The sequence below is a fragment of the Colossoma macropomum genome, unplaced genomic scaffold, assembly GCF_904425465.1.
Source record: "Colossoma macropomum unplaced genomic scaffold, Colossoma_macropomum, whole genome shotgun sequence".
NCBI lineage: Eukaryota > Metazoa > Chordata > Actinopteri > Characiformes > Serrasalmidae > Colossoma > Colossoma macropomum.
Window position 1 is genome coordinate 12,919,891 of NW_023494803.1, and position 14,964 is coordinate 12,934,854.

Genomic DNA, 14,964 nt, shown 5'->3' on the forward strand with positions numbered 1-14,964 from the left:
GTTATGGCATTTACAGTAGAGAGAAGGAAACTGAAGGACTTTCAGAAGTTTCAGATAAACATCTGAATGCCTCTTAAAGCAGTACAAGCTACTCAGAAAGAAGTGAATGAAATAAAGGAAATAGCTCTGCAGAATCATGTTGCATTAGCTCTTCTCTTAGCAGAGAAGAAGGTGTTTGTCAGGTTCTGGAAGGTCAGTGTTACACTTATACACTATGTGGCCAAAAGTATGCAGACACACCACCTATTTATTTAGGTCAGGTGTTTCAGCCAAACCCCTTGCTAACACGTGTATAAAGCCAAGCACATAACCATGAACGCTCCTTACACACATATTGGCAGTAGAATGGCTAATACTGAAAAGCACAGTGCCTTTAAACATGGCACTGTCATAAGATGACACCATTGCCATAAGTCAGTTCATGGAACAAGAATATGGAACTTGATTATTATACGCATTCGTACCGCAAAACTGATTGACCATTTGAGTCCCACCTGGACCTTTCTGTCGATGATGCCTCCACTGTTTAAGCAGTCTTGGCCCACACACTTGTGTTTGTATGATGGTGTGGAAATGTGAAAAAGAAATCTTATATCCTCATTATAAGGTTAGCTACACTATATTGCCAAAAGTATTCACTCACCCATCCAAGTCATTGAATTCAGGTGTTCCAATCTCTTCCATGGCCACAGGTGTATAAAACCAAGCACCTAGGCATGCAGACTGCTTCTACAAACATTTGTGAAAGAATGGGTCAGGAGCTCTCAGGAGCTCAGTGAATTCCAGCGTGGTACCATGATAGGATGCCACCTGTGCAACAAGTCCAGCTGTGAAATTTCCTCGCTACTATATATTCCACAGTCAACTGTCAGTGGTATTACAACAAAGTGGATGTGATTGGGAATGACAGCAACTCAGCCACGAAGTGGTAGGCCACATAAAATGACAGAGTGGGGTCAGTGGATGCTGAGGCACATGGTTCCCAGAGGTTGCCAACTTTCTGCAGAGTCAATCACTACAGACCTCCAAACTTCATGTGGCCTTTAGATTAGCTCAAGAACAGTGCGTAGAGAGCTTAATGAAATGGGTCTCCATGGCTGAGCAGCTGCATCCAAGCCTTACATCACCAAGCGCAATGCAGTGTCGAATGCAGTGGTGTAAAGCGCCGCCACTGGACTCAAGAACAGCAGAGACGTGTTCTCTGTCTGTCTGGACGAGTCTGGGTTTGGCGGTTGCCAGGAGAATGGTGCTTGTCTGACTGCTTTGTGCCAAATGTAAAGTTTGGTGGAGGGGTATTATGGTGTGGGGTTGTTTTTCAGGAGTTGGGCTCGGGGCCCTTAGTTCCAGTGAAAGGAACTTTTAATGCTTCATCAGACCAAGAGATTTTGGACAATTTCATGCTCCCAACCTTGTGGAAACAGTTTGGTGATGGCCCCTTCCTGTTCTAACATGACTGCACACCAGTGTCAAGTCAAGTTAAAGTTAAAGTTTATTTATGTAGCGCTTTTTACAACAGGTGTTGTCACAAAGCAGCTTTACAGAAAAATCCAGGTCCAAGCCCCCATGAGCGTCGCCAATGGCGACAGTGGCAAGGAAATACTCCCTAAGAGCAAGAGGAAGAAACCTTGAGAGGAACCAAGACTCAAAAGGGGAACTCATCCTCCTCTGGTCGACACCAGATAGCAAACAGCATTAGTATAAAGTATTGCAGTACAAGACGAGGAAAACAGGCAGAGTAATGGTTAATTAGATTAGTTTTAGTTTATGCAGCAGCAGCAGCAGCATCGGGAGGGTCAGTTCTTGAGGGTGAGGTTTGCACAGCATTGTACAGCATGAAGCTCAATGGTGGTCAAGCTGGTCCAGGAAGGCTGGCGAGCAGTGGGCACCCGATCAAGGCAGAAGAAGCAACAGCATCAGACGCACAGGATGGGCAACTGTTCAACTCGGCAAAGAAAGGAAAACACACAGAGAGTCAGTTCTCTAAAGAGTGACTGATCACAGATTACAGTATTAACAGAGAGCAGCACAGACTCTGGCAGGTCTAGTTAATACAGCCTAATTAAATCGACGAAACCAGAAAGGTAACAGAGACATGAGGCTCCCTGAAATGTCGGTGAGTCGACGGCACCAGCGCTCCCAGTTTAGCATAATACTCTATGTCCATGAACCCCCAGATCTGCACCTTTTAACTGACAGGGAAAATGAATTACCAAAGGCTTGACTAAACAAGTAAGTTTTTAGCCTAGACTTAAAGACTGAGGCTGTGTCTGAGTCCTGTGTGCACTTGGACAACAAGCTGGACTGGAGCTGTAACACTCTCGCGGTGTACAAGAGAGGTCAAAGCCGTCTCTACTTCCTGAGGAGGCTGAGGTCTTTTGGTGCATGCACGAAGTCTGTATGGACATTCTACCAGTCTGTTGTAGCGAGTGCTTTATTCTATGAGATAATGCATTTCTTAATTTAGCAATACTGCGGAGATGCAGGAAAGCTAATCTAGTAATATTCGTTATATGTGCGTCGAAGGACAGATCAGGATCTATCATGACACCAAGATTTTTTACAGATGAACCTGACGAACTATTGATGAACTATTAAGTTTAAGTGTAAAATTTGTTTGTTTGTTTCTAATAGCTTTTAGACCAAGAAGCAGAACCTCTGTTTTATCTGAGTTAAGTAGGAGAAAGTTATTCGACATCCAGTCTTTTATGTCTTTTATACAGTCCTCAATCTTGCTAAGTTTAATTTTATCATCTGGTTCGCTTGATATATATAACTGAGTGTCATCGGGACAATAGCAAGGTCCATAAAAACATGGATGAGCGAGTTTGGTGTGGAAGAACTCATCCCGATAGAACACCTTTGGGATGAATTAGAGTGGAGACTGCGAGCCAGGCCTTCTCGTCCAACATCAGTGTCTGACCTCACAAATGCGCATCTGGAAGAATGGTCAAAACTTCCCCTAAACACACTCCTAAACCTTGTGGAAAGCCTTCCCAGAAGAGTTGAAGCTGTTATAGCTGCAAAGGGTGGGCCAACATCATATTAAACCCTATGGATTAAGAATGGGATGTCACTCAAGTTCATATGCGTGTGAAGGCAGACGAGCGAATACTTTTGGCAATACAGTGTATTTTTGAATTAATCAAGTAATTAGCTTTAGTCAATCAGCATAAACTTTCTGCCTGGCAACAAAGCGATCTGCAAAAGACATAGAACCCGACATGCTGACATATCACTCTTTTTTAAGAAACTTACAGGGTGCAGATATTTCCTGTGTACGTGAGAAGATGAATAAGACATCATCTGCCTCTGTGGTTGATGTTCTTTCATTGAAATAGAATCATTATCTTCTTCTACAAATAGGGCTTCTGTCCTGAATGTAAAGTGACTCCTGAAGGGTGAATGTTCTAGCATATTCTAGGTGTTATTCTACATGTGCTAGCTTTGTTTTTTAGGTATCATATTAGAAAACCCATATTTGGTAAGGTTTTACTGTGTAACCAGTCAGAGCTTTATAGTGTTTATTCTGAAGGGCCTGTATAATCCATTGTTAGATTATGAATGATTGAAATTTCTGCATGACTTCTCGTCTTTCATTTGACTGAAAAAAAATTCCAGAACCGTCCTCTGAAAAGCAGCGTCCATGTTTGCACCCCCTGAAAAATGTTCCATTTGCTTCCATCAAACAGTCTATTTTTGTTTTAACTTTATTTGCCCATCATAGTATAAAGTTGAATCCATCGCTCACTTAGAGTCCTGATAAAACATTATTATTCTTCTTCTTGCATTAACATAAAGGTGTTTAATGTCTGGATGCACTACAGTCAGAGTTCTAAAAGTAGACCTCACTCTATCGATACATACAGGTGGCTGATGTGTGGCCCAGCCTATCATAAAGAAGTTCTGTGGTCTATGTGATGAAATAAAATATTTCTTATTTCTCGGCTGCGGTTATTAGAAGCAACTCACGCTGCAAGAACAATACAAGCCTCTGTGAAGTCAGATGTTAAACAGGCTGACTGTACAGATCATGTAGCGCTGACATGCCAGTCCTTTTATTTACTATCCAAAACCACCAGTGAACCTACACATGTTTTTGAGTTTTATATGGAATGTTGATGATTTGAAAATAGTGGAAAATCTAAAATACTACATTTTCTTTGGGGACTATTTTGCCTCACAACACCCTGCCTGCTTTCTTCCACCATGAATAGATTTTAAGGCCAAAATCATCTCAAAACTATCATAAAACAATGTCTCAGATATCAGGCAGTGAATTCATAATCATTTCATGTAGTAACTTTCTGTGAGGGAGCTTTTAGAGGTGGACATCTGGTTCCTATCACCACCACTGTAAACAATTCTGACTGTTTCTCTAGAATGGAGCGTTTCACACCAAACCAGAATGACTCTGTTAAAACATTATAATTACAATACATGTATTTTATAATTTTAACCATATAATTATGCAGAAATTCCCCTTTAACAAAGCTTTTAACAGATCCAGTAGTAAGCTTACACCTTCCTTTTTTCACTGTCTTTCCAGAACTTTGTATCATTTTTCATTTTTTTAGGTAATTTAAAATATCCAGCTGCTCTTTATATTGAGTCAAATTATTAGTATTTCACCATAAATGCACCAACAGAAAAGTGAAAAATAAGCATAGCTTACCCAGCAAACATGGCTTGAATAGACTTTATATCGACACGCTTCTGACAATGTGTGGTACATTACTTCTGATTAGGTGTTTTTGAGTGCTAAAGGTTGGTCATGTTTGTGTTTTTTTCTGACAATTTTGTCATCTTTTCTGTTTACAGGTTGGAAATAACATGACAGAAATTTTGCAGCAAACTGAATAGATGTGTTTTCAGTTTAACAGTAACCCAATAACAGGGTAGAACAAGATGGAATGAACCCAGTACTGGGTGAACGTAACCATATTTTAACCCAGCCTGTTGGACTATTCAAGTCAGATTAACCCAGTGTGTTGTGTTATATAGTGACCCAGCACTGGGTTATGGACAGTGCCCAAATTGAGTTGTTTTTAACCCAGGATTATTTTGAGTTTGGGCAGACCTAACCAATTAAATATTTTGGGGTTTTTTTGTTTGTTTGTTTGTTTGTTTTTGAAGTGAAAAGGAGTAAACACAAACTCTGCAGCAAAAAAAATAATAATAATTAAATTCTTAATAACACCACCTTTGGCAGATATCAAAGGTTGCAATCGCTTCTTTTAAGCACATCATGTTTAAGATCTTTTCACAGATGTACAGTAGGGTAGGGGACTATAAGGACCATTCCAAAAGCTTCAGCTTGTGTTTATTCAAGTGGTTCAGAGTAGATTTTAAGGTATGTTTATGATCATCTTCCTATTGTAGAAGCACATCTCTTTTTTTAGCTTCAAATTCTTGACTCACTGAGTTGCTTCCAGAATGTGCTGACATTTGGTAGAATCTATTCTTCCTTCTACTAGTACAATTTTTCATGTGTCACAACTCCAGGGTATAATAGATCCACCACGATGCTTAACAGTTCACAAAGTCATTTTTTTCATCAAATGCTGCTTCTTTTTTTCTCAAAACATACTTTTGGTGACTGTGACTAAAGAGTTTACTTTTTACTTCATCAGTCCAGAGCACTTGTTTCCAAAATGCCTCTGGATTATCAAGATGATGTTTTTCATACTTTAGAATCATGTTTGTTCAAGCAACACTGCTCATTAGAACAGTGCACCAGCACTCCTGCTTGACCTAAACCCTCCTGAACGTCCTTTATTTTCATATTGGAGTTTTTCTTTGCCTTTCCGGCAAACATATGAGCAGTTCTACAGCATATGAGCAGTTCTATCCGAGAGTCCTCCAGATCTTTCCTTGACTTCCACAGATCCCTTTAACTCCTATTTCTTAATGACTTTTCATACAGTGGAAACTGCAAGCTTGTTGAGTGTTAGCACAAGGATTGAAGAGTTAGAGAATTTATTATGCTCTGGAATTCTCATTGGCTAACGGTTCCTAATGGCTATTTTTTATGCGTCAATCAAAGTTGAGGCTTACAGTTTTAAGTTCAGAAATGTACTGGAAGGGTGTTCAAACCTTTGCACATACTACATTAACCATTTTTTTTTTTTTCTAGATTTTAAGTTTAGCAGGAAATTTTTCTTTTTCAAATAGTTTCCTGCAAATGTTGCATTCACTACTTTTCGCTTCAATAATCAACAAAATATGTCATGTAGCCAAGGGTGCCTGAATGTTTGTGTAACTTTAATGAGGGTGCCCTGTTGCATTTACCAACAAAAGTCCCACTTTAGCTGAGTTCACCTTAAATATGACTAGTATTTTCCAGGCCATTTCAAAAGTCATTAAAAGATTTAAACACATACCGGTAACACTTTACATTAAGGGTCGCTAACCAATCATTAAATATATAATAATCAACTATTAGTTTGCCATTATTTAGTTATTAGTTAACTCTTCATTAAGCATTAGCTATTACTTAGTAATTGATTAAGCACTTATCAGTTAGTAATTAAGTACACTGTTAGTTGGTAAGTTAGTTTGTCGTTAGTTTGTGTCTTACTTACTCATTATCTGTGTGCTAATTACTGCTTTTTACATTGTTAATTAACTAATAAGTATTTTTCTTCATATAAAGAAGTAACGTGATAACTTACTAGCACTTATGTGTTAAACCCGCTAATTATCTGTTAATTAACTTTCCATCACCTCCATATATTCAGTTGCTTCACTTTTCTCACTTTGGTTCTTGTTCATTAAAGATGCTTATGATCACAGCTGACCGTAAGATGAGCGCACACAAATTCATGGACGGTTTTGTTATTCATCACGTTCATCTTGGCATATCTGTACTCATATCTGGTAGGAGTGCATGTAAATTTGGGCATAAATGCTGGATATGTGGCTAATTAACCAAAACTATTATCAACATAATCTGTAATTGCAAAAATAAGAACAACAATAGAAAATTTCAATAATACTAATTTGTGTGCATGACAGTCCAGTACAAAAGTGGATGTACTTACTTTACATGCGCATTGATATAAACAAGTGCTGCAACTATTTCATGTTCCATTTAAAGACACATTACACTGTGCTTTTGTTTCATACTACTGACTCACAAACACAGCTTCATGTAAATGATATGTAAATGAGGTGCTGGTAGGCTGGTTTCATGCACTGAAGCTGATTTATCATTTATGCTCAAATCTCCACTTGTTTCCACATCGTACAAAATTGTTATGAATCAGACGCAGAGCAGTTCAAACCTTATAAAAGGCAAAAAAAGGTGTTCTTTTTTACGTGACTTTGAGGATTAATGGCCATTAGATCTTTACATTTTGACCATTAATTACTTCTTAAATTCCTCTTACTTAATCATTAATTACTTCTTAAATTCCTCTTACTTAACCATTAATTACTGCTTTTGTGTCCCTCCAAGTAAAGTGACAACACAAAAGCAGTAATTAATGGTTAAGTAAGAGGAATTTAAGAAGTAATTAATGGTCAAAATGTAAAGATCTAATGGCCATGGACCCTTTTCACAAAGAGTCGCAATTACGTCCAGATTAAGCATTAGCAGTGAACTATAATGCTCAAATACTGAGCTACAACAGACATATGTTAGTTTTTGTGCACTATCATGACAAAAGGAAGTGAATGGAAGCACTGATTTAACTGTAAACACAGCTAAAATGCTGTGTGTGGTGGAGCCCTGCTTACTGCTGCTGCAGCTGCTCACATCAAGCAGTGTCTCTGTAGTTGAACAATATGCCAGCGATTTCTGTAATATTTTTGTTTTCAAAAGAAATAAAAGTTCTTCTGTGTACTATGAATTTGGTAGACGTTGTTTAGCTGTAGCTAGCTAGCAACGCTAGAAGCCATTTCTAACTGTAACTGTGTTCACAAAATAAGGAAGCTAGTTAGCTTTCATTAGCTGCTGCCACCAGCCGGCTAACGTGGAGCAGGTTCTGTGGCACATTTAGCTACATGATGGCAGTGACTTCTGACATAAACACAAACAAAAACTTTTACATGTAAAGTCTATTTTACAGACCTCGTTTAAACTGTATTAGCTTACGGCAGGCTAGCAGGCTACAGGCGCTAATTAGCTAGCCTACCATTAGCAGTTTGAGGAGCACCAGCTTCGTATGAGCATCAAACTTGAAAGCTAAGTTAGCTCTAACACTGGCTATGTTAGCGATCTGCCAAACAGCATTATTCTTATAGTTTCATGGCAATTTTTGAAGCAGCACTTCAGAAAACATCCACCTTTCACTGCGCAACCAAAAACGAGACTCCTAGCTGAAAAAAAAACATCTGAAAAAGCTGCTTCATGTTAGCCGGGCTAGTTTGGTTAGCAGTAGCTTCTAGCCAGTATAGCTAGCTTAATATAAACAGAGTCTATAACATTCATGCTACATATAAAGGTTCTTCTTTCTTTTGAAAACAGAAGATTACCGAATCGCTGGCGTGTTGTACAAAGACACGAGGCTGCTTCATGTGAAGCAGCTGCAGCAGAACTGCAGGAAAAAACAACATACAGCATCTCAGCTCTGTTTACAGTTCAATCAGCGCCTCCGTCCACTTCTTACTCTCGCTGTCACAACAGTGCAGGAAAACTACAATACAGCTGTTGTAGCTCAGTGTTTAAGCGTTACAGTTCACTACTAAACATTTTGACATCACGCCTGCAGTAGCTTTATGGAGAGGAAGTGAGTTTTACCCTGCTAATGCTTAAACCGGAAGTAATCACGAATCTTGTGAAAAGGGCCCATTAATCATCAAAGTCGCGTGAAAAGAACACGTTTTTTTTTTGCCCTTTATAAGGTTTGAACTGCTCTGCGTCTGATTCATAACAATTTTGTACGATGTGGAAACAAGTGGAGATTTGAGCATAAATGATAAATCAGCTTCAGTGCATGAAACCAGCCTACCAGCACCTCATTTACATATCATTTACATGAAGCTGTGTTTGTGAGTCAGTAGTATGAAACAAAAGCACAGTGTAATGTGTCTTTAAATGGAACATGAAATAGTTGCAGCACTTGTTTGTATCAATGCGCATGTAAAGTAAGTACATCCACTTTTGTACTGGACTGTCACGCACACAAATTAGTATTATTGAAATTTTCTATTGTTGTTCTTATTTTTGCAATTACAGATTATGTTGATAATAGTTTTGGTTAATTAGCCACATATCCAGCATGTATGCCCAAATTTACATGCACTCCTACCAGATATGAGTACAGATATGCCAAGATGAACGTGATGAATAACAAAACCGTCCATGAATTTGTGTGCGCTCATCTTACGGTCAGATGTGACCATAAACATCTTAAATGAACAAGAACCAAAGTGAGAAAAGTGAAGCAACTGAATATATGGAGGTGATGGAAAGTTAATTAACAGATAATTAACGGGATTAACACATAAGTGCTAGTAAGTTATCACGTTACTTCTTTATATGAAGAAAAATACTTATTAGTTAATTAACAATGTAAAAAGCAGTAATTAGCACACAGATAACGAGTAAGTAAGCCACAAACTAACAACAAACTAACTTATCAACTAACAGTGCACTTAATTACTAACTGATAAGTGCTTAATAAATTACTAAGTAATAGCTAATGCATAATGAAGAGTTAACTAATAACTAAATAATGGGAAACTAATAGTTGATTATTATATATTTAATGATTGATTAGCGTCCCTTAATGTAAAGTGTTACCAGCCAGCTAAGTTGTGGGAGAAGTTTCTTGTAGTAAATGTGCCCGATGTGGAGCTTCCAGAGTATCCATTTCACTGCACGCTCAAGTATTTCAAGGATGCTGCCCAATCAAACCCAGAGGAATGGTTGAGTCGCTAACCAAAGCAAGTTCAGCTTCGGTCGTGCTGTATAATTTTGGGACCACAAGGAGCAGCTATGAAGATAGATAGAGATGATTATTTAGATAAAGAGTTTGACGTTGAGAAGAGTGTGCCACATGTGACTTTGTTGGTGTCTGAACAATAGGAGCAGAAGCACATAGGAGCAATGATGGCAGAAGCAGAGGAAGCTGTTTTTGAATTGGTGAAAGAGAATCTTGCCATATGGAGGAGTAAGGATCAGCGATTTATTAAGATTATGATTTCTGCTCAAAGAAAAGGGATTGAACCACAGATTGAAGGACTTTTGAAAGCAGATGTTTTGAAGATAACACAGAGTCCTCAGAGTATTGAAGTATATTTAACAGGAACATTTTTATAGAAGAAGGTGAAAACACTCTTCCAGCATGAGTTGGGGTCTGGAGTTCTCTGTGTGCTCTGTTTTTGCAGGGGTTAGGAATGTTTAGGAGAGTTTTCCTTCATCATCGTCACATCATCGCTACTTAATAAACAACAGTAACACGCCTTTGTTGCCTGTGAAGAAGCCAGATGATTCTTATCGCCTGGTACATGATTTGAGAGCGGTGAATGAAGTGGTAGCTGATTTTCCAGCAGAAGTACCGGATCCACATACTTTGCTAGCCCAAATTCCTCCAGGTACGACACATTTCACAGTGTTAGATTTATGTGGTACATTTGTCAGTGTTCCACTTAGCACAGAAAGTCAGGGTTTATTTGGGTTCACATACAACGGACAGTTTTATGAGCATAAGAGATTACCACAAGGATTTAAACATAGTCCTCACATTTTCAATAAAGTAGTGAAGGATGATTTGGCAGGGATAGATCAGATATTAAAAAGCACTGTGATACAGTATGTGGATGACATTATTATTTGTTCACCAGATGAGGAAACATGTCATTAAGATTCAATTAAATTGCTACAGATACTGGCAGAAAAGGGACACAAGGCTTTTCAGAAGAAGTTGCAGTACTGTCAGGAGAAGGTAGTTTATTTGGGTTAGACAATAACGCAAAGATGCCAAGTTTCTGTGCAGAGAGGTTATAAGCAGGCGAGGACTTCCAGATCGGATATCCTCAGATAATGGGAAAGAGTTTGCGGATAAGACGATGAAATTGATTTTGCAAAAATTGAGATTTAAACAGTGTCTTGGTGCAGTCTATCATCCACAAAGTCAAGGGATTTGTGAAAAAATGAATGGTGTTTTGAAAAATCTCATTGTTAAAATCTGTTAGCACATAGGCTTAAATTGGATAGCGGCGCTACCGCTGGCGCTAAAGGTGACTTATAACTTGGAATAATGTGAAAGTATGATATTGTGAATTTCACATTTACTTATAAGGTGTTAATCTGATATTCAGGGACCCCGATGTGCATGGACAATAAGAATGGACTGGAGGACTTTGAATAAGGACACTGTGATACAATGCCCAGAGTCAACACATCATCGACACTACACTGAGAGTCGACGCCGCTGAGGAGCTGCAGTGTGATACCTTTTCATGTTTTCTCATATATATTTGCATAGTACTGGATTTTGTTCTGTTATATTGTAATGTGTGATATTGATAGAGGACATTTATAAGGTAGTGATAAGCTTAGTAAGACATACTAGTTGGATTGAGTGTTTGAGTTGTTTACTGCATGAGTAGTATTTAAATTTATAACACTTTCTTTGTTTTAATGGTTTGAAGACTGATGTTTTCTGTTATGGGCTGAGTACATTGGGACCTCAGATGTTTTTTTTCTTTTTTTGGGTGCATAGGGATATTGGTGTTAGGCAGGGAAAGGTCCATTGGAAGGTCCGATGGGTCGACCAGCCTGAATGTGGACATTGTTTTGATTTTATTTTCTGAGGTTTCCATATGTATATGCTTAAGTCATATCTCTACACGAGTTGTCAGAATTCTTCCTTTTTAAATTGGGCTGGGGTACTCTGTGTGGTCGCCTAAGGCAGAGGGACCGTGAGAGAATTTTTCCTGTCTAGATTGTTTGATGGACATTTCAGGAATGATAGCTGCCTGACAGGTTTTTTGCTCTCACACTCCAGAAAGTTGTTGCATTGCTAAGGTTATGTAGGTGGAACTGTTATTCTGTTACAACTGCAAACATGTATGTGTTACTTTTTTGTCTTTCAAGACTCTGTGGAGCCTCGAAGCGGGGATATGAAGTATATTTAAAAGAGTATAAGTTGATGATGTAGTATCCGAGCTTCAGGTGTTATCTGACTTTGTAGGTATGGAATGTCTAAGTTAGGGGGCCCCTGGTCCAAAGGTCCAAGAGTCAAGGTTCCCTTCCTCTTTTAGTTCCAGAAGAATGAGACTATTTTAAGAAGGACCATATGTTCTGCTCCCTTTGTCGAAAGCAGCCACCCTACATAAAGCAGTAGGCTATACTGTTCTGGAGGGGACACTTTAGAATTGGCATTCACAAAATTCTACGCTCTGTGTATGAAATAATCAAACATAAGAGCTTTCTTTTTCAGAGGATCTTCTCATCCAGTTTGTTGAATCATATTCCAGAGGAGCAGGGCTCAAAGAAAACCAAAACCATCTGAGATCAGGGAAAGTACCAAAACTTACAGGGCAGTACAATTCCAGGAAAATGACTGGAAACTACTGGAAAATAGCAACACTAAGAGCTTCAAGCTCCTCCTAGTCCGCTGGAATTTCCGCTCCAGAACAGCAGAGAAAATAGGAGAGATAAAGACGGGGGTGGGGGTTGGGGATGGGGGTTGCGGGTGTGGGGGGTTTTGATTTGATTTTTGAACCCCTTTTTTACGCATTATTAGGTTCCACTTGTGTCACTGTGACCAACACATCGCTTTTTCTCAAAAATTGATAAAACTTGATAAAAATGAATTCAACTCTGTGTGATTTCACTAAGACCTGGAGCAATTCTAATACATCCGACTCCTGCCCTACAGACCCCAATCTGAAGGACTGCCAACTTTGCTTCTCCCACTAAGAAATTAGCCAAAGAGGGGGGGGGGAGAAAGTAAGCGAATGAGAGAGAGAGTGAGAGAGATGGAAAGAGAGGGACAAAGAAAGAAAAGAAAAAAAGAGATAGGCAGACAGAAAGAGAAACTTTAAAAGCCCTTTATTAAAGCACCATATTAAAAAAAAGGGAAAAAGTCAGGGGAATACAGATTTCAATTAGGAAAATTCACCAATGAAACAACACTCTTTTATCATCTACAGACACTAGTCCTCCATCAACTCAAGTCAGGCTTTATCATCATTTCAGTTATATACAAGTACACAGTGAGACAAAACAACATTCCTCCAGGATGATCAGGGAAATAAACTCTTAGTGAATGAAGTGTAAATGTTGCAGAGCTGATTGTGAATGTAGGTCAGATCAGTCAGCTCAGCTCACCAAGAAGAGCTGGATCTCTTAGATCCCAGAACTTCAGTCAGTGGCCCTGTGTGCTTTATTCAGTTTTTTTAAGTTATTGGTATTGTCTGTAATTGAATTTTAACTAAAACCTTAATCTATCTTCTAAAAAACAAAAAAAACAAAAAAAAAATGGCATCATGTTGATTATTTAAAAAAAAATAAAAAAGATTGGATTAATGGATCACTTTCACTGGATTCATTTTGGGCAGAATGCATGAAAATACATGTGAATGTCATCAACAAAGTGTGGCTTTTGAAACAAAACCTTGTCTCTAAAATAATATCTTTCCTCCAATATATAATTTTGCACTTTTCTATTGGTGCATTTGAGGCACAATTTTGACTCAATGTAAAGAGCAGCTGGATATTTTAAACCAGCTAAAAAGATGATACAAGGCAGGTGTGAGCTCATTACTGGATCTGTTGAAAGCTCCATTAAAGGGGAGTTTCTACATAACTATATGGTTAAGATTATAAGATACATATATCATAATTCTAATGTATTAACAGAGTCATTCTGGTTTGGTGTGAAACGCTCCATTCTAGAGAAACTTACCAATTCAGAATTAATCACAGTGGTGGTGACAGGAACCAGACGTCCACCTCTAAAAGCTCCCTCACAGAACGTTATTACATAAAATGGTTATGAATTCACTGAGGTGATTTGCTCGTTCCTGCAGTCTTTTGAGAGCCATGCTTTATTATGCCTACTTGTGTGAGTGCAGTGTGTAATATTTTTCCCCATTTCTTCCTAAAGCCCAAACACATCTGTACCAGCTGTACAAACCCAACAGTCCTTTCAGCTCTTTATTTACAATCAGCCGATCACATTGAACATCATTTAAAAGCTCTTTAAACAGCTCACAGTCAGTTCTGCAGTTCAGAATCAGGGAAATAAACTCGTAGTGAACAAAGGGTAAACGTTACAGAGCTGATTGTGAATGTAAGTTAGATCAATCAGCTCAGCTCACCAAGAAGAGCCGGATCTCCTGGATCCCAAAACTTCATTCAGGAGCACTGTCTGCTTTTTCTGTTTATTTATTTAATTATTTATTTTTATTTTTTTAATTAGTAATATTGTCTATAATTTAATTTTAAATAAAACCGTAATCTATCTTCTAAATAAGCAACAAAAATTACATGATGTTGGTTATTTGAAAAAAAAAAAAACTTCATTCAGATAAGTAGATACACTGGATTCATTTTGGCCAAAATGCATGAAAATACAAGTGAACATCAACAAAGTCTGGCTTTTGAAACAAAACCTTGTATCTCCAAAATGAAAACTTTACAGAAGTAAAAAAAAAAAAAAATAAATAAAAAAAAAACGTCTTTAGTTTTCAAAGGATGTTAATGGACAGATCATTTCTCCAATTCATAATTTTGCCCTTTTCTATTGGTGCATTTGTGGCACAATTTTGGCTTAATGTAAAGAGCAGCTGGATATTTTAAATTAGCTAAAAACATGAAACAAGGTTTTGTCCCAACAGTGACAAAAGGCAGGTGTGAGCTCACTACTGGATCTGTTGAAAGCTCCATTAAAGGGGAGTTTCTACATAACTAAATGGTTAAGATTATGAGATACACTGAAGTATTTTTAAAAGAGTATAAGTTGATGATGTAGTATCCGAGCTTCAGGTGTTATCTGACTTTGTAGGTAT